At 42.0% G+C, this 22,027-nt stretch overlaps 1 protein-coding gene across 1 annotated transcript in view; it reads right to left on the bottom strand.

Moving 5' to 3' along the window:
* Positions 1 to 3,772: 3,772 nt before the first annotated feature.
* The window catches only part of ERICH1 (glutamate rich 1), a 96,893-nt gene continuing 78,638 nt past the window's right edge, over positions 3,773 to 22,027 (bottom strand). Inside the window, exons 7-8 of the transcript XR_014691998.1 lie at positions 5,871 to 5,951; positions 3,773 to 3,825 (exon numbers count right to left, since the gene is read on the bottom strand). The gene's annotated coding sequence lies outside the window, so the exon portion shown is untranslated. The remainder of the gene's footprint in view (positions 3,826 to 5,870; positions 5,952 to 22,027) is intronic.

Genomic DNA, 22,027 nt, shown 5'->3' with positions numbered 1-22,027 from the left:
TGGACTTTATTTAGCTCAACAGGCCAAGCTTGAATGCTCCCTGATATACGCTAGTAATGCCATTCCCCTCAAACCACTCTCCACTCTACATCTATTTGAAGAGAATACCAAAGATATTTGGTTTTCTGATTATTTAATACTTTCATTCCACTTGACTTTAGGAGGTGGACTCGGGCACACAAACCACGCTGCTACAAAATCTCCTGGGATTCCTTCTCAAAGAATAAAATAATTAGCTTGATGTATCGAGGCATAAATCAAACTAGAGAAGCGACTGCTGACAGAATTGGATTTGCTTAGTTAAAATTGTTTGGCATCAGGAGATATTAACCTGTATTTGCCTGATTTTCAACAGAAAATCTGTAAAACAAATTTTATGAAATGGCTTTTAAAGTGTATTTGTGAAGAAGGTCTAATATTTACTTATTTAAATCCTACTTCTGCTTCAATATTTTTACAAGCTAGCAAAGGTAAAAAGTATTTCCTGGAGCATAATTCCACAAACATAACAACTTATGTGCCAAATGAAATCCATTGCTGGTGTTTCTTAAAAGCCTTGCAAAAGGCTTTGAGCAGCATTAGCCTCCCGAAGCTCACCAGGCTCCCAACTTTCATCAGCATTCAATTGCTGATAACTTGCCAACATTGCTGAAGTAAAATCCATATAAACAAAAGTACAAATATGTTTAAAATGTAAATGCTTTTTGGGGGAGATCAAGGAAGAGATTAAATACCTCCGTTTGGCAAAGGATACAAGGATGTTCCTTAAACACCCCTTTGACTTCAATGAGACATAAACATGTGCTTGAAGTCTGGTGTGCTCGGAGCTTGAAGGACTAAACTTGCAGGCAGGTTTGGGAATTGCAACATGGAGCAGCATCCCACCCAGCTGTCGGGAGCCATTCTTCTTACTGGAGTCTGCAGGCTGAAATTAGGTGTCTATAAACATGGCAAACTTAGGTCAGGTCCAAGAGCAGAAGATGACATGCTGGCTGTGGTGAGTGAAAAGAGGTGAACTAAGCAAGTAATGAGGAGGAAGAAGTCTTCAGTTTGTCCTAATTCTGAATGTAGGCCCCTTCCTGTAGTGGAAGTGTAGCTCTGAGAAGGTCATATCATGACTCTCCTCCTGTAGGATCAGGAATTCACGGGACCATGCCAGTCCTGCCAAGGAAATCATCTCAAGAGGAAGAAGGCACAGTGCCAATGGCTCATTTGTAAGAATCTCACAGGTTTTACTTCTTCCTCTGCCAAGGAGTGCTTGTTCTAACAAACAAAGAGGACAGAGGGAAGAGGGGATGTTATCTTCCAGCCATGTTTTGGGCAAACCTGTCTCCCTCCCAGCCACAGGGAGGATAAGAAGATGACTGTATCATTGCGCACCCACACAAGGTTTAATGTCCTCCTGCTCATCATGCCCTGGTTACCTGGCTGCAGAGAAGCCTGTAGGTAGATCTTCCAGAGAGCCTCAGCAGCAAAAGGGATAGGCAAGGGAATGTCCTTCACGGCCAGTGTGAGCTGGCAGCTGTGGTTTAGAAAATCTAAATTTTGGATTTAGATTTTTACTGCAGCAGATATGCTTGTTGTAGATGCCTACATCTTCTGCTGGATGGAATCCTAACTTTTCACCCAAAGATGACTTTCAGCCCAGGCCCAAATCACCATCATCAAATTTGAATGTATCCTTTCTGTAATTAATTTCCATTTTACCTTCCTGCTGCTTCACTCTATGTTCCTGAGGCTCCAAAGTCCCATATCTTTGCTGAGTTCTCCATGGCCCCATTTGTCTATTGCCTGTGTTGACCTTCTGATGGTTTCATTGGTCCCAAGTAAAACTTCCAAAACTATTGAAAGCGATTCTCATGGAAAAAATACGTGAGCTCCATTTCCATGATGCAGTAAGATGAGCATGTGTCACTGGTCAAGTTATCATTTATTTTAATTTGTTCTAGTGTATCTTCTGAAAATCATATTTTTATTGTACTTAAAATTGCACCATGTTATTATACTTGGCTTTTATCTAAGAGAAGAATTCATATTAGCATAGTAATGGAAGTGATAACGGCTGCTGATTTTGCATTCACCTTGCACGAGTGCAGGAAAGTAGTTGACAGAAACACAGCTCACCCAGATCATGTGCATTGATTAGAAAGTCATAATTATTACACACAGGGGGGAGGGAGATGTCACTCCATATATCCTCAGTCAATGTGATGAAATGCTTTCCAGCTCTATCACTTTTGTCAAAAGAATCATGTTTTGTTGTTGTTGTTGTTGTTGTTGTTGTCTATTTTAATTTCTTGTAGGTAGAAGGCAGAAGATGGAATATTCCATTACATGATGATTTTAATTTTAAATATAAACAGAAGGCTGTACAAGATGGAGGCAATTTGTGGTTTGGTAAATTGCAAAAAAAATGACCTTGTAAACAATGCTTTTCTAATCTTCAAATTAACCACAGTTGTGGGGAGAAGAGAGACATCTCTTGGAGGGGGTGAGAATGGAAAACAGGGAGCAGAACAATTTGAAAAGAACAGGTAAGAATTTCAACCTTATTCAATTTGTGGTTTGTAAAATTGAGCTGAACAATCTGAAGACTTCAAAACATTCAGCTGTGTAGGATGCCCCTTAGTGGTTGAATATAAATATTGTTGACAGAAGAAAGAACTTTAAACATTGAAAAAAAAATGCATTTATTAACAGAGAACAAAGGATTTCAAACAATAACATATGTACAAAAGTGCCTACTAAGCCATGTTTACATAAAGCATCAGAAACAGCTGCAAAATGCTAAACAGTAGTGACAGACCATTCCTGAATAAGGTATTACATTGAGTGAACAGAACAAGAAAACAAGAGAAAAGGAGGGAAAAAAGGTCAGTCTCTATTTTATTTTAATCAGAATGCATATTTTGGAATGACGAGTTTCTGCAGAGGAATAATGAACAGTTGTTGAACTCTACAACAAAACCCAACCCAAATTTTTTACTGATCCTTTCTAGAGTTTCTGTACAGGATTACAAAGTTATCTGGTCTGGTGTCACGGTTCCTTTCCAATAATGTACTGATGGTATAGCCTCCAGCCATCTCTGCTGTTGCAGAAGGATATCAGCACGTGTTTCAATGCACAAACATTTCTACACAAGAGGTATCAAAAAGATGTCTAAGATTCAATAGTAAAGGTTACAGTGCACAAACTCAGTAATCCACGTAAATGTGTATCTCAGTTAGATATAACAGTAAAAGTAGTCTATGAGAGATGACTTTTATCTGGTTTAACTCTTGTCATGTTTCCTTTTCAAAATCAGTCTTTGCATAGGAGTCAATGTGCAAAAGCTGTAGCAAGGCAATGCTAAGCATGGCATCCTCATCAATCTGCTTACAACTACTCTGAATTTAACTCTATCTTATACTTTCAGATGTCCCTTTATGTATGCACTGGATAACAAAGGAAATCCATTATATTTACAGACAATGCTTGGAAATCTGATGCCTCCATTAGTCCATGATTCTTTTTTCTTTCTTGGAGAAATCTGTATTCTTCCATCCTTTCAACTTTGCATGTAGAAATCGAGGCTGCAAAGTGTTTCTTTACGTCCACATTGGTCATGGAGACAGAAAAGCTACTCATCAGCACTACTGACACAAGCATTTATTTCTTGGGCCACGTCCCAACACAGCTTAAAGGGTCACAGGAAGTCTCTTCTGTTGAGCCAACTGGTGTGTGCTGTAGCTGGAGAGACTGATCCCAAACATGCCCAGGAGCAAGGCAGTCCGTTGCAGCAGTATGTCTGATGAGTTGACAACTATTTTTCCTGCAGCTTGAGTCTATGGGGAAAACAGGGCAAGTTATAAACTGGTTCTGCTGAGTGCGACACAAAAGCAAGGCTCTGGAACCTACAAGGCAGTTTTTTAATTTTTCGTGTCATTCAATATAGTATGATTCTGCTTTCTGCTGAAGAGTGTTTGGCACAAGCTGTTAAATGTTTTGGAGGGATTCTCTTTTTATCACTTTGTAAGACAAAGGACACATTTCTGATCTGATTTGTCTTTCATTTATAATTCAGTGATTTCAGTGACGGATTTTCAGTGATGGGGTTCCCTCTGGTAACTTGGCTGAGAGGGAGAGCTGCTGAATCAAGCTTAGAGGCTTAGGAATAAAGGAGAAAAGACTTTCTCATTCTGTGAAATAGAAAGGTCTCTTCCTTCCCACAGATTAGCTCCTAAAACAGTGATGCTCCCTTGAATGTTAGTTATTAATTCAGGAAAGCAATGGATCAGTAATGTCTTTCATTAGCTCCACAGGTAGCACTAGACCAAGCAGACAAGCTTTAACACAGGTTTGCTCTTCATCAAGTCTGACGAAGCAGCAGGAAATGCCAATCAAATTAAAGATAAAAATTATTTACTGATTATCTGAATAACAATAAGAAAAAAAAATACTGTTGTTTGCATAATACAAGTGTATGATACACCGACCAAGAAGCAGAAGCATATTTGCATAGATTCCCTGCAGAGCAAAACACAAATTCTTGCACATATTGACACTGTGAGTTAAAACATATTGTGCATCTTTCTAGTTGTGGCATTTCTTATATGAAATGATGACTAAGCCTTACACAAAGACTTCATTCTTTAAGCTCTCTCTTGCACTCAATGGATGGGAACCACTGAAATGACTGACAAAGCTCCAATTCCAAGGAGCCTGATTTTCACTTCCAGATTCTGTAATGTTTTCTGTCTGAGCTTTGATAACCAGAGCTCAGTGCTCTGACCTTGATAAACGTGGCTGACAGTGTGGCTACTTCAGCAGGAGAATAAACACAAAAGAAATTCCAAATAATATTACTATGGAATGGTGATATCAAAAGATAAGCGGGGATGCATGGAAGGAATTGATTGCTAGGGCTGAAACACAGTAGCCTTAGCTCTGCCATATCACTTCTCAACCACCAAAGGCTATGAGTTCGAATGCAGATCGCATTGCTAACAGCTGTGAGATTGTCCCACAAAAGAACATACATTCTGTAAATATCAGAATATGGAATACAGTAAAGAAGATGCCCTGCTTTGTAATATCTTCCCTATGGGTGTTTTATTCTCAATTATTCAGCTGATTTAAAATATTTTCTAACCATATTGTTATTTTTTCTTCATATAACAACCAATACTCTGGACCCTCAGTGTTCCAGAGGTCAATACTCTCTGAGTTTTCTTTATCATCCTTACGCCCTTAGATATAAAGAAATTCTTCACTCAGAGGATGGTGAGGCACTGGCACAGGTTGCCCAGAGAAGCTGTGGATGTCCTGTCCATGGAGGTGCTCAAGGCCAGGCAGGATGGGGCTTTGAGCAACCTGGTCTGGTGGGAGGTGTCCCTGCTTATGAAAGGGAGGTTGGAACCAGGTGGTCTTTAAGGTCCCATCCAACCCAAACCATTCTGTGATTCTGTGATTCTAATCATAGAAGTCAACTGAAGTGTTTCACTGACAACTTGTTATAATTCCTTTGAAGCCCCATCATTCTCATTCCCATTAAAGTTTCCCTACTGCCCCAAATGCAAAAAATCACTCCAAGCTAAAATGAAGGAGAAGGATTTTCAGTTTAAGTACTGCAGAAATACAAGCTTTGTCCAGTATTCTGCATTTGGTATTCCAGCATGATAACAATTATCATGAATTATCATAATGCATTTACTTTTCAGCAGAGGCTTAATTAAGATTTCTTTGAGTTGTTATGAATGTTAACCCACCAGAAGCCAGGGTTCCCTTGGGTTGGTCATGTAATAATTTGAAACAAAATCAGTCTGAGCAAGAAAAATACTGGTATTTCAGAGATCTAATTAAAAAGAGAAAAAAGTCAGAATTTTCATACCTGCAACAACCTTATATACCCAGGTGTCATTCTCCGTAGAGGAATAACCATTATTTCTAAGTATTCGTGGAACTTCTGTACCTGCAATTTTAGAACAGAGAAAACATTACTAATTCCCAAGGATTCTTACACAGTGACCTCCAAATGAAACAGAAGATTAAATCTAATATGCTTTGTTACAGAGCCAAAGCACTCCAAGAAGCAACATATGCAAACATTTTTTCCTCACCTGGTGCTCTTCTCCTTGTAAACCCCTTACATGCTAACGTCCTGCTAGTATATAAAGGCCAGTTCAGTTGCATAACCTGTCACATGTGATCTGTCTGCAAAGCTTAGGTGTTGGCAGAAGCCACAAGTGTCTTGCCTGGGGCTAGGTATGTCTGAGATATCAGAAGGTTCTTTGGGAATGTCTGAAGCTCATTAAGAAAGCAAAGCAATAGCTGACCTCCTTCAGAACAAAAGGGCCTAAGCCTGTCTTATAGATAGCACTGGACATCAAAAAAAGAGGTCATTATAGCATTTTGTATCGTGGAGTGACAATGCAAATAGGATTGGATTGCTTTTATGTGACTTAGAGCATGTATTTATATCCACAGGACAACCTGGCTGTGCAGGAAGCTTAATTCAGCCATGACCCAAGTTGAAAGGATGTGCTAATATAGGAAGGCTATTTGGAGGCACATTTAAAAATAAGCTTTTTCTTTTCTGATAGCATTCTCTTTTATGCAGTGTTATACGTGTTATTGCCCTTTTTTCCACTGCTGAAACGTTACACCTAGAAAATACGTAATCTAATATTTGTTATTACTATTATTACTACTTTCTCTTAACTGCGATTTCTTTTCACTGCAGTGAGCTTGGATTCAGTTCTGCTCCTGGGGTTACATAATACACAATGTGAAAAATGGTAATCAGTAACTCTGGTCTACAAAATCAATTTCTCTTTCTTTAAGCAGTGTCCATGGACACACTGTGCCAAGAAAGCTCCTTTTTCCCATTATCAATATATGCAACTTTAGTAACGATAGCAAGGTACAATTTAGCTCCAATTACGGTCACACTTCTAAACACAAAGCGTCAATCTCCAGGTGATGTCAGCCAGTGTGTGCACTGTGAACTCACATTGCTCATCAGAAGTGCTCAGCAGAACAGCACTGACTTTGTATTGGGTTTACATGGCAAGGGTTTGGTATCAGGGGGCTGCAGGGATGGCCTCAGAGAGCAGAGCCCAGCAGCTGCCCCATGTCAGGTCAGAGCCAGTTCCAGCCAGCTCCAAAAGGGACCTGCTGCTGGACAGAGCTGTGCCCAGTGAGCAAAGTTGGTTGGGCCTCTGGAAGAACAGACTGAAGAAAGGGGAAAAAAAAAAAAAAAAAAAAAAACACAACACTGTGCAACAGCAGCTGGGAGAGGAGTGAGAAAGTGAGAGAAGCAGCCCTGCAGCCCCCAGGGTCAGTGCAGAAGCAGGGCAGGAGGTGCTCCAGGCAGGCAGCACAAGTTCCCCTGCAGCCTGTGGAGAGGCCCCTGGTGGAGCAGGCTGTCCCCCTGCAGCCCATGGGTCCCACATGGAGCAGATCTCCACGCTGCAGCCCCCCCATGGGTGGAGGAGCCCCCGGTAGAGCAGGTGGATGTGGCCTGGAGGAGGCTGCGGCCCATGGAGAGCCCCCACAGGAGCAGGCCCCGGGCTGGAGCTGCAGCCCGTGGAGAGGAGCCCACGAAGGAGCAGGGAGTCTGGGGGGAGCTGCTGCCCATGTTGATTGTTGAATGATCTCCCTGTCCTTGTCGCAGCCTGTGAAACCTTTTCATCATATTTTTCTCCCCTTTTCCCTTTGAGGAGGGGGAGTAAGAGAGGTTGTGGTGGAGTTCAGCTGCCCAGCTGTGTGAAACCACCACAGACTTTCATTCTTTTGGTCTCTCTCTACTATGGCATTCTGCAGCTTGCAGAGAAATATTCTTGCCATAAACCAGCAGAAACACATAATGTGCCTACTTGGAGAAATACTCTACATTAGGAATTCCACGATACCAGTTATCAAGAATTATTGTAACTCATTAAGCAGGTGCCTAGTTAATGTCACATGAAGGAATGATGCTGTTTTATTCTGAGGCTCTGGTTTGCAGGCAGATCTTATTTTTCTTGTGCTGCACCACATTTATACCATACAAACTCTCTTGGCATCAGTGGAGTTATGTCTCATCCATAAAAAAGGTAGTTGAGTTGCACTAGTCCTGTACCATCAATCTAAGTACTAAAATAGTGGGAAATTGCTAATCTGGGCATTTTTTAACATGCATTTGTACAATGACTCCTTGCTAAACCTTAAATGCTATATACTTCAGCTATAGGAAAGACTGTATTAATGGGAAACATTTGGCATAAAATTTGGAGCCAGCTGAAATTCATGGAAATAATTCTTCCTGATTTGGGTTCACATTATCATAACAGGAGAAACCACTGAAACACAGCCTATTAGTAAATACAAGTTACTGTGCCCATACAAACAAGTTTGGGGTTAAAATCAATACTGGAAAAAGGCAAAAGTTATTTATTTATTTTATTGTTTCTCAGAGTACTCCACGTGCTAACTTCTGTACAAACAGAAAAGCACCCAGCATCGCTGCCTGGAGCATGCTGCTAGAGCCTCGGAGCCTGCATTCTTTTGGAAAGACACAGAATGCTGATTTTTTTCCTTTAAATCTCCTGTCTGGCTCATATGCAGAGCAAGAGATAGTTATTGCAGTATCAAAATTTCAGTAGCTTCAAAAATGTACTACTGACGATTTTTGTAATTGTGTGTGTGATTCTTTCAGTTCAGAGGATGGCAGCAGAAAGGAGAGGGGAGCATCCTGGGGCATGGCATTCAGGAAAGGAGAGCTTTCCAAGCATGCATCTTTGTGCTGAAAAAATAAAAGGGAACAGAACCAGTATACCTTGCATGCCACAGCTGCCTTTAAAAGTGATTTCCTGGCCATGCACAGCACAGTTAAACTGACGAATGTTTCTTGTAATTGCAGGTGTTACCAAAATCTCTATGACTTTCCTGAGGACTCTAAAAGAATCACATGCACAAGTCATTTCTGGAGGACTTTGAGCAAAAGTCTGCCTCAGTTCCTTTGAAATCAGGACACTGATTTAAGGAAGGTTTTGTAGCCCACAGCAAGCCTTTGTCCACTCTGATAGGCATGCCTCAAATATTAAGGATGACATTACACTGTAATCATTTCTGGACTTGTTGCTTTCCCTATGTGCCCCAGAGTTGGTTAGGTTCTCTTTCACACACAGCTGCTTCTCTCATCATCCTGAATTAACAATCATCCTGCTGTTGTCTCTTAAAACCGGGCTCAACTTTCCTGATTTTTGTTGGTGTCTGTGCTCTGGTCAGTGATTCCTGTTTTCCAGCTCATTTTTTCTATCTACTTTCCATTATATTTACTTTTGCCCTCAAGAACAAAAAAGAAAGGCAGTTTTTTCAACATTTCCCTCTACATCAAAACTTCAAATTTAGTGCCAGAAATTTCTCTTCAAAAGAAAGACTTGTGCTGCTTTTGTCTGGTGGTTGGGGCTTGCCATTGCAGACCCTTGAAGCTGCTGGTTTGTGGCACTTGAGAGAATCTGGATGGTAGGTGAGTCTAAGGCATACAGCAGTCCACTGCATACTGTTTTACCACTGTGTTTTCTTGTTTCTTAAACATAAAACAGAATAATATAGAAACACAGAATGGTTTGGGTTGGAAGACACCTTAAAGACCATCTCATTCCAACTGCCCTGCCATGGGCAGAGACACCTCCCACCAGACCAGGTTGCCCAAAGCCCCATCCAGCCTGGCCGTGAACATTTCCAGGGATGGGGCATCCACAGCTTCTCTGGCAGCACATGTCGGTGCCTCCCCACATCTTTAGCCATCATGCAGCAGAGGGGGAGGGGAGTGAGGCAAGCTGGCAGGGCGCAAGAGCTGCGAGCACCGGCACAGTGAGAGGGTCTCACAGGCTGGTGAGAGCAGCTTCTCACATTTGTGTGGAAGCCCAGACTGCAGAGCTGCAGCCACACGTGGCTGCTCTGCGAAGGATGCTGAGTCAGGTTCACCTGCACAAGGACCTATCAGTGGAGTCTGCAGCTGCTGCCATACCCCGAGTCTAACACGGAGAGAGTTACTTCTGGTCAGAAACCAAAGAAGAAAGGGGAGGGAGAAGAAGAGAGGAAATAAAAATGGGGAAAAGGGAAAGCTCAGTGGCCAGTAGGAAGATAAGTGATGGAGGTCTCCAGGTGAGCAGCCTCCCCAGGGCTCCCCTCCAGCACTGCAGGGTCCCCCAATAACACTCCTGAAGAAATAACACAGGTTTCTTTGGGACCTGCTCAAAGTCTTGGTGGTAGTGATCACAAGGACACACTACAGACATGTTAATGGCTTTGCTGGGGCAAGGACCATGAGGCCCAGGAGGGGAACACCCTGCCTCAGGGCCCTGGGGGAACCTCCTGGGTGGTAGGGGTGATGGGCACCCTGCTGCCAGGGGAAGGAAGGTGCACACCTGCACACAGGAGGCTGTCGGTATCACAAAGGCACCCAAGGCCCTGTGCAATGTGGTGGTAAGTGTGCCTACTTGTGGGCATCAGTTATTTGTGGTCCGCCATATGCTCAAGTGACTGAAGCCAATGTCTCCCAGCAGCTGTTGCTCCTCCTACATGATAAAGACTGTTTGCAGGACAACCCCCATGTGCGGTTCCATTTTTGAGCAATAAGTTGGTTTTAAGCAAGATTCTCCGCTGGCTTTGGGGGTCACTGAGCTTGCTTTACACAAGGCCTTCAAAACTGATAGAGGTGCAGTATTGCACAAGAGGATTTTCTCTAAAGCAAATACAATTTTTATTCCATACCTGGACAACAATAGCAAATTGCATCATTTTCAAGTCAAAATTTTGAAAATAATTAAGATATTTAACTGAAGAAGTACTTTCCAAATTCACCATCCTTACACAGGCCAGGGAAAGGAATATGTCCAGTATTCTGAACTTACAGGTGGCTTCAACTCTGTGTGCAGGATGGGAGTAACACACGATACTGTCTGTCTGTGCAAACAAATTAAACAAACCATATGAATGAAACAAAGCAGCAAATCTTCCTCTACACACAACCATATGAAAAACGTGGGGCTTTTTGTACTTAAACGGTCCTTAGATCTGAAAGTACTTCCTCACAAATCATTACATGCAATATTTAACAATGAAAGGGAAGCTAACAGGAATTTTGCCTAAAATAAACGTAACTTGAAACACCAGCTCTTCAGCTGTAACAGGTTTGGGCACCATCAGCTCATAGAAGAAAGCCGTGGTACTGCCCCAAAGAGCCTACAGTCCACGTGGAAGCAGATGGATGCCAACAGATGGAGGAGCACTCAGAAACAAAGAGAATATAACGTTTGGCATGGGAGGCAATGTTCTCAGCTCACTCACAGTCAGATTGTTTCCAAATTTTTGTAGGCGTTGCAGCAAAGTACAGTGTTAAGGAGGGATCTGAAGGTGGTTAATGAATTTTAAGATGATGAGACAGGCAAGGAACAAGAACAATGTTAGTCATATTGTTGCATTACACAGTAATATCTTTGTGGAGCACAAAATTAGAGAGCTGTATTGAAGCGTGCTGCTGGCAGAAGTAGGAAATACTGTCAATAAAAGAGGACTGGAACGCTGTGTGGATGAGCGGAGGCATAGATTGACAATTGCAAACAGTACAGTCCTCAAAGTCATCTGAGGTTATGGTTAGACAGTAGCAAGAGACTGTGTTGCTGAGGCTTATGGAGTTACCAATGAAGTAGCTTAAACTACTCATTATTTCATGCTGAGAATTGACTAGTTCACTTCCCACAGCTCCAGTGTGAAGTGGTTACTCCCGTATTTGCAGCCAGCCTACCCACGTTGCTTTGATGACATTGAGGGACAGAATAATAGAAACAGACAAAAATTTAACAGCAAAAAGCCCCCACAGAATACCAGAAAATCAAGTTAATTTCTGCTATGAAGAAAGGAGAACTTCTGCTGTGAAAGAAAATTGTATGTTAGAAATTACTGCAGATTGTGTCTGTTAGAATGTACATGGGAAAAAAAAAAAAAAGGAAGAAAAAAAGAATTGGATGTATATTTTCTTAAAAGAACTCTGTGAGCCCTTACTGTGTTGCAATTGTGGAAATAGGAAAAGTGATCAGTGAAAAAGTGATAGAAAAAGTGTGGCATTTTTTTAAAAGTATTTCCAAAATAAAGGTAGGTGAGCATTGCTGTCACTGGCAGTAGCACAGACAGCACAAAGGCACTAGCACAACTCCCCTGGCATGTGCTTCTGGCCACTCAGGGCTAGATTCCTCCCCTCTAGCCTTAGACCTGTACAGTGTAGATGGCTGCCTGTGAACTAGTTGCTGTAAACCACCAATGTAATTTGCCTATTTTAGATATCTATGCTGAAAAGGCAAAGAAGTGACGATGGATAATACAATGAGATAATACAGCCAGCTCAGATGCAGACATCAATAACATAAACACAGTCACATGGATTGCACTCCATTGATTAGAACAAGAGAATTCAAAGAAACCTTGTACAAGTAAGGGTTACTAAGATGACTATTGTGTATGAAAAGCATAAATCACCAGAAGCAGTTATAAAAAATTGTCTTGTTCAACCTTGCAAAATGAACACTGGAATGGATACAATTGCTTCTTATAAATACAAAGAGGAACAAATACCAGAGAAAGGGAACGGCTGCTTAGGCCAAAGGTTAGCATTGCATGCACAAACAACTCCAGCCATGAAGAGATTTATTATGAAAATAAGGCAACTTCTGATGTAGAGTGGATTTCTGAAACTTTGCAAAAGAGAAAGCAGATGAAAGTAGTTTTAACATGTAACTTAGCCTTTCTTCTGTGTCCCTAGATCTTATGGTACTGCATGGAAACTTCATCATGTAGTGTAACAGTTGACAAAGCAGGTGCATAAATTCGTAGTAGATACTTGATTCCTTATTAGCTGCTTTAAATCACAGACACCAAGGGCCATATGACACGAAGTAGATTCTTTGGAACAGTGCAACTTCCATTGTAGTGCCTGGTAGTAAAGAGCTGACAGTTTTATGGCAGTGTAAAAGCATTCAGAGAAATTACTCTTAGACTCCTAATAACACAAGATGTAGTAACAAAATGACTCATCCTCATTCTTCTTTATATTACATTGAACTTTTACAGCACAGCATTCAATTGAAATAGTCCAGGTGGGGCTCCATGTACCACTGTAGTTAACTGCCTCCCTACTACGCCTTCTAAACAGCTGTTGCCCAGGAATTTCCTAGGTGCTTCTTGCTACTGTAGAAAACACAGATTTATTTTAAAGTTTTCTGCCTAATACCTATGAGAGTTTGGAAGGAAGAAAACTGCTTCCTTACTTAGATTTCTGACAGGCAGCTGTCAGTGATTAAATGCCTGCACATCTTGTCACTACTCAGAGAAGATCTGTAACTGGAGACTTTCTTTGTCTCATTTAGTGTTAGTCTTTGGACATGGAGGGTCTTCGAGATCCACTCTTTCTCAAAAGGCCAGTACAAGAATGCTACTGAAGTTCTCCTTGTGGTGGTTTCACCCTGCTGGGCAGTTGAACTCCACCACAACTGCTCTCTCACTCCCCCTCCTCAAAGGAAGAAGGGGAGAAAACATGATACAAAGGGTTCAAGGGTTGAGATAAGGACAGGGAGATCACTCAACAATTATCGTCATGAACAAAACAGATTCCATGTAGGGAGATTAGCTGTCCTTTCTGATTTTATCATGTGTGTGCTTCCCACAGGCAGCAGCTCTTCAAGAACTGCTCCCACATGGCTCCGTACCATGGGGTCCATCCGTCAGGAGCAAAATGCTCCAGCACGGGTCCCCCATATGTGGGTGGCAGCTCCCCTCAGACCCCCTGCTCCTGCGTGGGCTTCTCTCCACGGGCTGCAGCCTACTCCAGGCCACATCCACCTGCTTCACCAGGAGCTCCTCCACGGGCTGCAGGGGAGCTTCTGCTCCATGCCTGGAGCAACTCCTGCCCTCCTTCTGCACCGACCTTGGCGGCTGTAGGGACAGAAATGTGTTTCTCTCACTTTTCTCACTCCTCTTTCCCAGCTGCTGTTGCACAGCAGTTTTCCCCCTTTCTTCAATCTGCTCTCCCAGAGCAGATTGCTCTCAACCAGCATTGCCAACTGAATCACAGAATCAAAGAATATCCTGAGTTGGAAGGGATCTATAAGGATCATTGAGTCCAACTCCTGGGTGTCCAAAGGACCACCCCAAAATCATGTCATATGTCTTAAAGCGTTGTCCAAATACTTCTTGAACTCCATCAGGCTTGGTGTCATGACCACTGCCCTGGGTGCAGAACCTTTCCCTCACACCCAGCCTTGATTTGTACAACTTTGCAGGAACTGTGGATTGAACTGCAACAGGAAACTGGGCTAGCAGATATGGGCAAGGTGAGGAGAGGGTAGAAGCTTGTCCACTTCTGCTGTGCAAGTGACATTGCACCACAAGTGCTTTCCTGTTGTGTCTTTTGCTTTAAAGCCACTTCTGGAAAGTGGGTTGAGTATTTAAAACTCAGAGGGGAATAATGACTGTCTTTTTTAAGCAACAGCTTTATGCCTTGCTGCTTCTGAGATAGGCTCAGGAATCAGCCAGCACAACATGATACCAGAGATGCTGGAACACTGCACACTGTTCTCATTGGCCTGGGAATTATCTCAGGTGAATATTGGCGGAAAGATTTATCCACATCAATTGTTTTGGGAAGGTTGATATCTAGCAGGCAGTGAACAAACTTCCAGCGGAGGTCCCAGATAACCCTGGAAATAGTTGGTAATAGAGCTTCAATGCACTGTCTTGCAACAATCCCCGTGTTCAGATCACATGCCAACTACTTCAGCAAGGAGGTGCAATGGAAGCACGCACAATGCAATCCTGACAGTTTCTGAAGAAGGTGGGTATAATCATACACCATAATGCCATTTTCTAACTATTGTGTCACTGCTGTTCTGCCTAGGGAAGCTTATGGCAGACCTGTGGATATATCTGGATACACACCACTTACAAGACGCATCATTACTCAAGAGCACATCCAATCCTGTGACTGTGCCAATTACCTGCTATTAATCCAAGGTGGTATGTTATTTGTTGTCTAAAGGAGTGACATATAATGGCTGCTATTTGGCAAAGAACCAAGGCATTAGGCTCTTTCTTGTGAAAAGCCTGCATTTTCCCTTCCACTTAGAAGAGATGGAACAAAGAGAGGTGAGCTCGTTAACGAACAAGGCACACCCCTTCAACTCTGGTCTCCTTCCCGAAGTCCACTAGATTCCATCTACATCAGGACACCCACCAGATATTGGCTCCTGTGCCAGGCTGAACACGTGTTCCTGGCTAGTCAGTCCTCAGTGGGTGTTTTTCATTGTAAGAATCAATATTATAAATCGTATTACAATCTGCAATGAGAACTCTTCATGTTGTGTCCTTTGCTGCTGATGAGATAAAGAGCTCGGCTGTCTCAGTCTGCATGGTCTCACAGACATCCCTCACTCCATCTGCAGAGTCCCAGTTGATGAGAGGCTCCATCACAGCATCCCAGGTATCTTCTGCAGCGTGATACACAGTGAACAGCTATACAGACCTGCTGGGTTGTTACTTATTCAATACATATATACACACAGCCCAGAGACTTTTGAATGTGTATGAAGCTGGACAGATAATTCCCAGCAGTTCTATATTGCTGCTGGGAAATTTTCTTAGTAATTCTGTGCGTATAAACAGGTGCCTGTGCATCTATTGAACAGGATTCCTTCTCCTCCTCCTCCTCTGCATCCCACACTGAAACCCTATTACATATATGCCAGATCTTCACAGTGAATCCCACAAATGTGAAACCTTAAGAAATAGCCTTCTGACATGTAATTCTGAAAGTGCAGGTATCTGAGTATGGCAGCTGAGGATAGAAAGCCATGAGATCTCCTGTGACGCTTGACAATGACTCGAAGGCTTGTGAAGAACTGTCATATTTTATGTATGAGAAAGACCCTAACATACAGTACCCTGTCACCTGTAACTTGCTTTTCTCTGTAGCTAGGGACATTTTTGATTTGTCTCAGAGAAGAGCCACAGCATGGAAAAATATATGCAGTAAAGAAGTTTGAGGTACCAGGACTCTGGAATGGAAAAGGGTTTATTCTAGGAAGATAATATGGATATATTCAAAGCACAACCATAATTTTTGTTCTAATTCTGAAGTACTAATTTACAACAGAAGTACACAACTCTAGTCAATCATTTCACTGGTACATCTCTGTTCTTTTCAAACAAATTTTTCAGATACTCAAAATGCGTGGGTTAGTATATTCCATTTGGTTTTATAAATTGTGAGTCATAAATCCTACAATGACGGTTTGTGATTTTTTTTTTCCCCAAACTAAAACTTCAGGGTTTACACTTCAAAGCACCAGATCTACTAAAGATCTGCTAAAGCCTGAAGAATCTTCTTTTTGGAAGGGCTGGAACTTGTTCTACATGTGATCACAGTAAAAACGAACCTGGAGTTATTAACAAAATGCAGAATTTTATACAGATTTACCCTTACTGCATAAAGAAATGTGTCTGAACATTGAGAAATTCTAAACTATTCATCTGAAGTTTTCCTTAGTGGACTGATAAGAAAGTTACTTACACTTGGCAATTATGGATATCTAGATCTGTAACATCCACAGAAAGTTTCTAATTTGGAAAATGTAAATGATTTGATCCATCCTGGTAGATATAAAAGTCTGAATATATACTGCTGTATGCTGCAGGTTTCCACTGCACAGGCTAATGAATTAGTTCACCTAGAATACAAAAGGTCTGTAAATTGTCCTGTAAGACTTCAAACTACAATATGATAAGACATAATAAATTACTGGAGCCTTCCAAGTATGATAGAAAATGCTTTAAAACTATAAACTAAATTACATGGTTTTAGTGGGAACTTTTCTTGTTGAATTTCTGTTCTTGCACACTTTCCGACACATTCCCTTGTTTTGTTTCCTTGTAATTGCCTTCACATTGTCTATTGTATATGGTTCCCACCCATTACTATCTGTCTTACAATTTAAAAGTTCTAATCCCTTAATAGGACTTCTATTATTTCTGGAATGGCATTGTGCCAGCACAGTTGCGGCTACTTAGCACGATTGGTGATCTATATTTAGGCCTAATCCCGAGTAAAGGTACATTTCTTATGCTGTGAACTCTCTAGTTGAACCCTGGAAGATTCTTCCATCAGGTTCAGCAGAGTGAAAAACAACCTACGCAGGAAATAAAGCATGAAAAATTCATTAATCAAAAGAGTAGCATTTCTATAATGTTTATTTTTTCATTAGGCAGTCTTTATTCTGATTAAGTGTTGTGGCTGTCTGACTGTGAGGCCAAGCAGAAATGATTAAAACAGAATTTAAATTACCTAGGAGCAGAAAGCAAAACAAGAGGGGAACAGTAGTGAACATCTGCACTTAAGCATGACACCCTGGACTTAGCACTGACTTCTCTCTTCAGAGACTGCATCTCCCATATCACGAGACTAAGAGATCACTAGGACCAGATGGTATCCACCTAAGGGCTCTAAACCAACTGAAGGATGAAATAACACAAATGTTAACTGCGGCGTGTAACATCTCAGAGAATTGTCTCAGTATCAGAGGCCTGGTAAAATGGTGGTAAAACAGCAAATTGTTACAAAAGGTTCCAGGGGTGAGCTGAGGAACTACAGACAGCTAGTGGGTCGAGGGAAGTGACTGTCCCAGTCTGCTCTGTGCTAGGGCGTCCTCACCTTGAGCACTGTGTGCAGGTTTGGGTACCACAGTATAAAAAAGAACATGAAACTATTAGAGAGTGTCCAAAGGTAGGCTAAAAAGATGGTGAAGGCTCCAGAGGGGTGAGGGCAAGACATATGAGGAGCAGCTGAGGTCCCTTGGTTTGTTCAGCCCAGAGCAGAGCAGGCTGAGGGGAGGCCTCATGGCGGCCTGCAGCTCCCTCACGAGGGGAGCGGAGGGGCAGGCACTGAGCTCTGCTCTCTGGGGACAGCGACAGGACCCAAGGGAACGGCATGGAGCTGGGACAGGGGAGGGTCAGGTTGGGGGTTAGGGAAAAGTTCTGCACCCAGAGGGTGGTTGGGCACTGGGACAGGCACCAAACCTGCTGGAGTTTGGACAATGCTCTTAAACATATGGTTTGATTTTTAGGTAGTCCTGCATGGAGCCAAGAGTTGTGAGTCCCTTCCAACTTGGCATATTCTATATGTCTATGATTCTGTGAGACCAGCTATCCTGATGTCCTCGTTCAGCAAATCAGTAATCACCACTGTAAGGAACAGAATGAGCAGACACATGGAAAAATGCATTGGGCAACAGTCCATGAAGCTTCATGGGAAGGGAAGAGACATACTTCATAAGCCTATTATTATTATTATTATCATTATTATTATCATTATTATTATTATTATAGGAATTGGCAAATAAATGGTCAAGGTATACTAAATTGGATTTTTAAAAATTGAAAAAAAAATCTCTTAAATGGAAGTCTCATGGGCTATGAAGATCCTCATTTGTATGAATAAGCAATTACAAGACTAAAGAAAAGGTAGGAATGCCAAGTGTTCCCACTGGAAGGAAATCACCAATGCAATCCCATGGGACTTTGTGCTGCGATCTGTGCTGCTCAGCAAAGTCCTAAATGACCTGCAAAAGGTGATGAATAATGGGGGAACAGAGACTGCTGATTCCACTGTGTTGATTACAAAGACAAAAATTGAAAGCTGACTGTGCAGAGCTGCAGAAGCACACTTTGATCATGAACAACTCGTGATAAAATGGCAGATGAAATTCTATATAGGGTATGGCAAAGGTGTACAGACAGCTATGTAGGCTGATTATGACCATTCAGGAATGAAATAGCATTTCTATGAAAATGTCAGCTCAGTAACCAGTAAGGGTCAAAAAAGCAACCAATTATTTGTAAAGGACTACAGAACAAAGCAAAGAACACTTCAAAAACATGCGGTGAACCTGTGGTTTTAATAACATGGGCAGTTTCGGTTCTCCATCTCCAAAAGGATGACGCAGAGTTGAAAAAGATACAGGGATGTGCAAAAAGTATATAATCAAAAGTAAGAAAAGTTTCTCTATGAATAATGTGTAAACAGGACTCTTCAAGTTAGACGTGTCCTTTTCTCTTTCCTGCTTCATTATTTTTTTCCTACGTCTTCCTCTACTTCTCATGTTCCTACCAACATTTCTGTAGCCTTTTCAGACCTTCAGACAAATAAGATTTTTTGAATATGGACTGGATTTTCTTTCCTTACCCTGAGTTCAAGGGAAGGGTTTCTCTAATCTTCCTGTACTCCTCCAAGGCAGGAATTGCATAAGCATTAACATCCCCCTCACATACAAAGGAAAAAAAAATATTCCTTTGAGATTTTATCTCCTTCTTGCACCATAGCCTTGTCAACAAGGTTTTTACTGATTATCAGATGTTGATTTCTCCAGTTTCAAGGCTGATGGGCTGCTTTCAATGCAGTGCTGTCCTGCGAATTAGGAGCTGCTGTGCCACACTGTCTCATCCTGAAGGTAATTTCAGAACTCACTGCAAACTTCTTCCATTTACAGCACTCAGAAATATCAGTTTCAGCCAACTGCTTTTCCCTGATAGGTAGGTGGTATTACTAGCTAGGCACAGTTCAGTCACTTATGGGAAATTTGTGTTAATTTTATTTGGAAACTGGAGTAAAGGCACTGTAATAGCCAGGGGGTGCAAATACCCTGGCTGCTTCAACTTAAAATTTAGCTCTGAACAACTTTTGACTCCAATGGAAAACTCACTCTAGCTTGAGAGACATATTCAGGGAGTCCCACTCATTTAAGCCAAAGAGAGGCATTGAATTAATGAGAAAGGCAATGCTTCAATCCTTGGCTCACACCATTTCAAAGACCAGTGTGTGGTTTGGTCCAGGAGAAACAGGACTGATGGGCTGCAGGCTGTCCTTCATGTAAGTTCCATGAAGACCTTCCATGAGATACATATCAATTAATTGCTACAAACCTTTACATTAAAGTCTTTTCCTACCAGAGATTGCTTTTTAAACTCATCTATAGTGTTCAATGGACATAGATTATGCAGAATCCTCCTTTGCTCGGTTCCCTGTCATCTGCAGCACTGACCTTGGTTAGCTTAGTGTATTTTTGTGAGCATTAAAAGCTCAGTGGAAGGCTACCCTCAGTGTGGCAATGTGAAGGAAAAAAAAAAAAAAAGCCAGTCATTATAAAAATGCAAAGCACAACCAAGGGAGGGTGCTTTAATTTCAGATAGACAGCTGTAAAATTGCTTAGTAAAGATAGTTGGAAATTTCTGTTTGCATTTCCTCCCAATTGCAATGCAGAGGTGAATGGCTGTGTACTGATAGAGCCATCTGTCTTGTGGGTGCCTGGAGGAAGCCTCTGCACCAAAGCAATACTGCCAGTTTTACAGTTAGCATCCTGGTGCACAATACTCTTGAGCTGAGAGCTGAGCTTCCACCGCGTGAGGGCATTGCGCAGAACAGAATACTCAGCTGAAATGACTCCTGCTCACAAGCACACGCTGACAGATTGGGAAAAGGAATAAATATTCCTGCAGGGCATAGCGGCAACGCAAGCATACGGCTCCATGCACTGAGATAACATCAAGGTCCACGAACTCAGATTTGAACCCAGAGAAGAAAAAGAACAGAAACGGTGTGTACAATGCCTTTATTGGGTAGGCTTTCAGATGACTTGCTTATCCTGGACATGCACAGAGAATGACAAAAAATGTGGGGAATCAGGAAAGAGAAGGTGGCAGACTGGCCTAGTTTGTATTTCTAACAGCTATTTTTATTCTTTTGGTAGTACTATAGGGTTCTTTTCAAATTTCTTTGGTTGGCTTCACAGAAAACCCTATTTAAGAGACTTCTGTACAAAGCATTAGTAATTTCTAGGTAACAGTAGTTCCGATGATTTGGATCAGCCTTGGACAACTGGATCTGCATTAAGGTTGGTAAAGAGGCCCCTCAGTTATTCAAAAGACTAACGATCCTCTTATGGACCCTCTTATCGAGTGCCAACTCAGCTTTGTGACTTTTACGTCCCGAGTTTCCCACCACTCCCATCTGAAAGTGCAAGCCTCAGGTAATTCACGAGGGTGTTGTTAAGCACAGCGCACAACGGCTCTGTGAACCACCATCACAATCTACAAGTGAAAAACACAATCACATATGCATATAACCCATCTCTCCTTCCCTCCTGCTCACATCACCTTGTTGCCAGCTGCTTCCCAGGACCTTGCCATGTTCAGATTCTCATCACGTGGTACCTGCCAGGCAGTGAGACGGCTTTTTGGTCTGTGAAACGGGGCCTTACACATCCTGTAGGGCTTTTGGAGAAAGTGGAGTAGGCTTCTTGAAACACAACAGTCAGCTAAGTATTTGTACCTCAGGTACCCTGACAAGGACACCTGAAATGTTCTTGGCTTGATGTTTAACTTCGAGAGCTTTTGCTTATGCATGAAGGAATCAGATTGAAAGAAAGTTCCCAGGACATATTGACAGAAACACCACTTTTTGTTCCCTAAAAAGTTTAGGGGAGAGTTAAAACACCTTTTGGAACCCTAGAAGACATGTTCTGTGTTAGCACAGAGACAGAATTTAGGAGCAGGAGGCTGTATACTGTGTGTTTGTATGAGGGGTTCATACAGCCACAGGTCAGACTCTGGCCAGGGCAATTAGACTTTCCTCAAGGAAAGCTGCAGAACTGCATTCACCAGCTTTATTTGCACAGAAGAAATTGATATATTGCTCTGAATCTCTCTTATCTTTGGCTGTTTTTTTCCTCCTTTTTCATTTTTTTTTTTTCAGTTTCTGGTACAAAACATTTAATGCTGCCTTCTAACTGCAGGCTCCTGCAGCTGGTGCAGGGGTGGTACCAGTTGTAAGTTGTTTCCTTTCATCTTTAGCGCTGGTGCTAATTGGCCTTACTGTGACTTTGCTGGTTGCTGTGCTGCTATGCTGTTATTACTCCACTGTGTTTCCACTGTGCAGCTTTGGGGCCAGCCTGTGATACAGCC

Source organism: Aythya ferina (assembly GCF_964211825.1).
Source record: "Aythya ferina genome assembly, chromosome: 3".
Lineage (NCBI taxonomy): Eukaryota > Metazoa > Chordata > Aves > Anseriformes > Anatidae > Aythya > Aythya ferina.
This window is presented reverse-complemented; position numbering and strand designations above follow the sequence as displayed.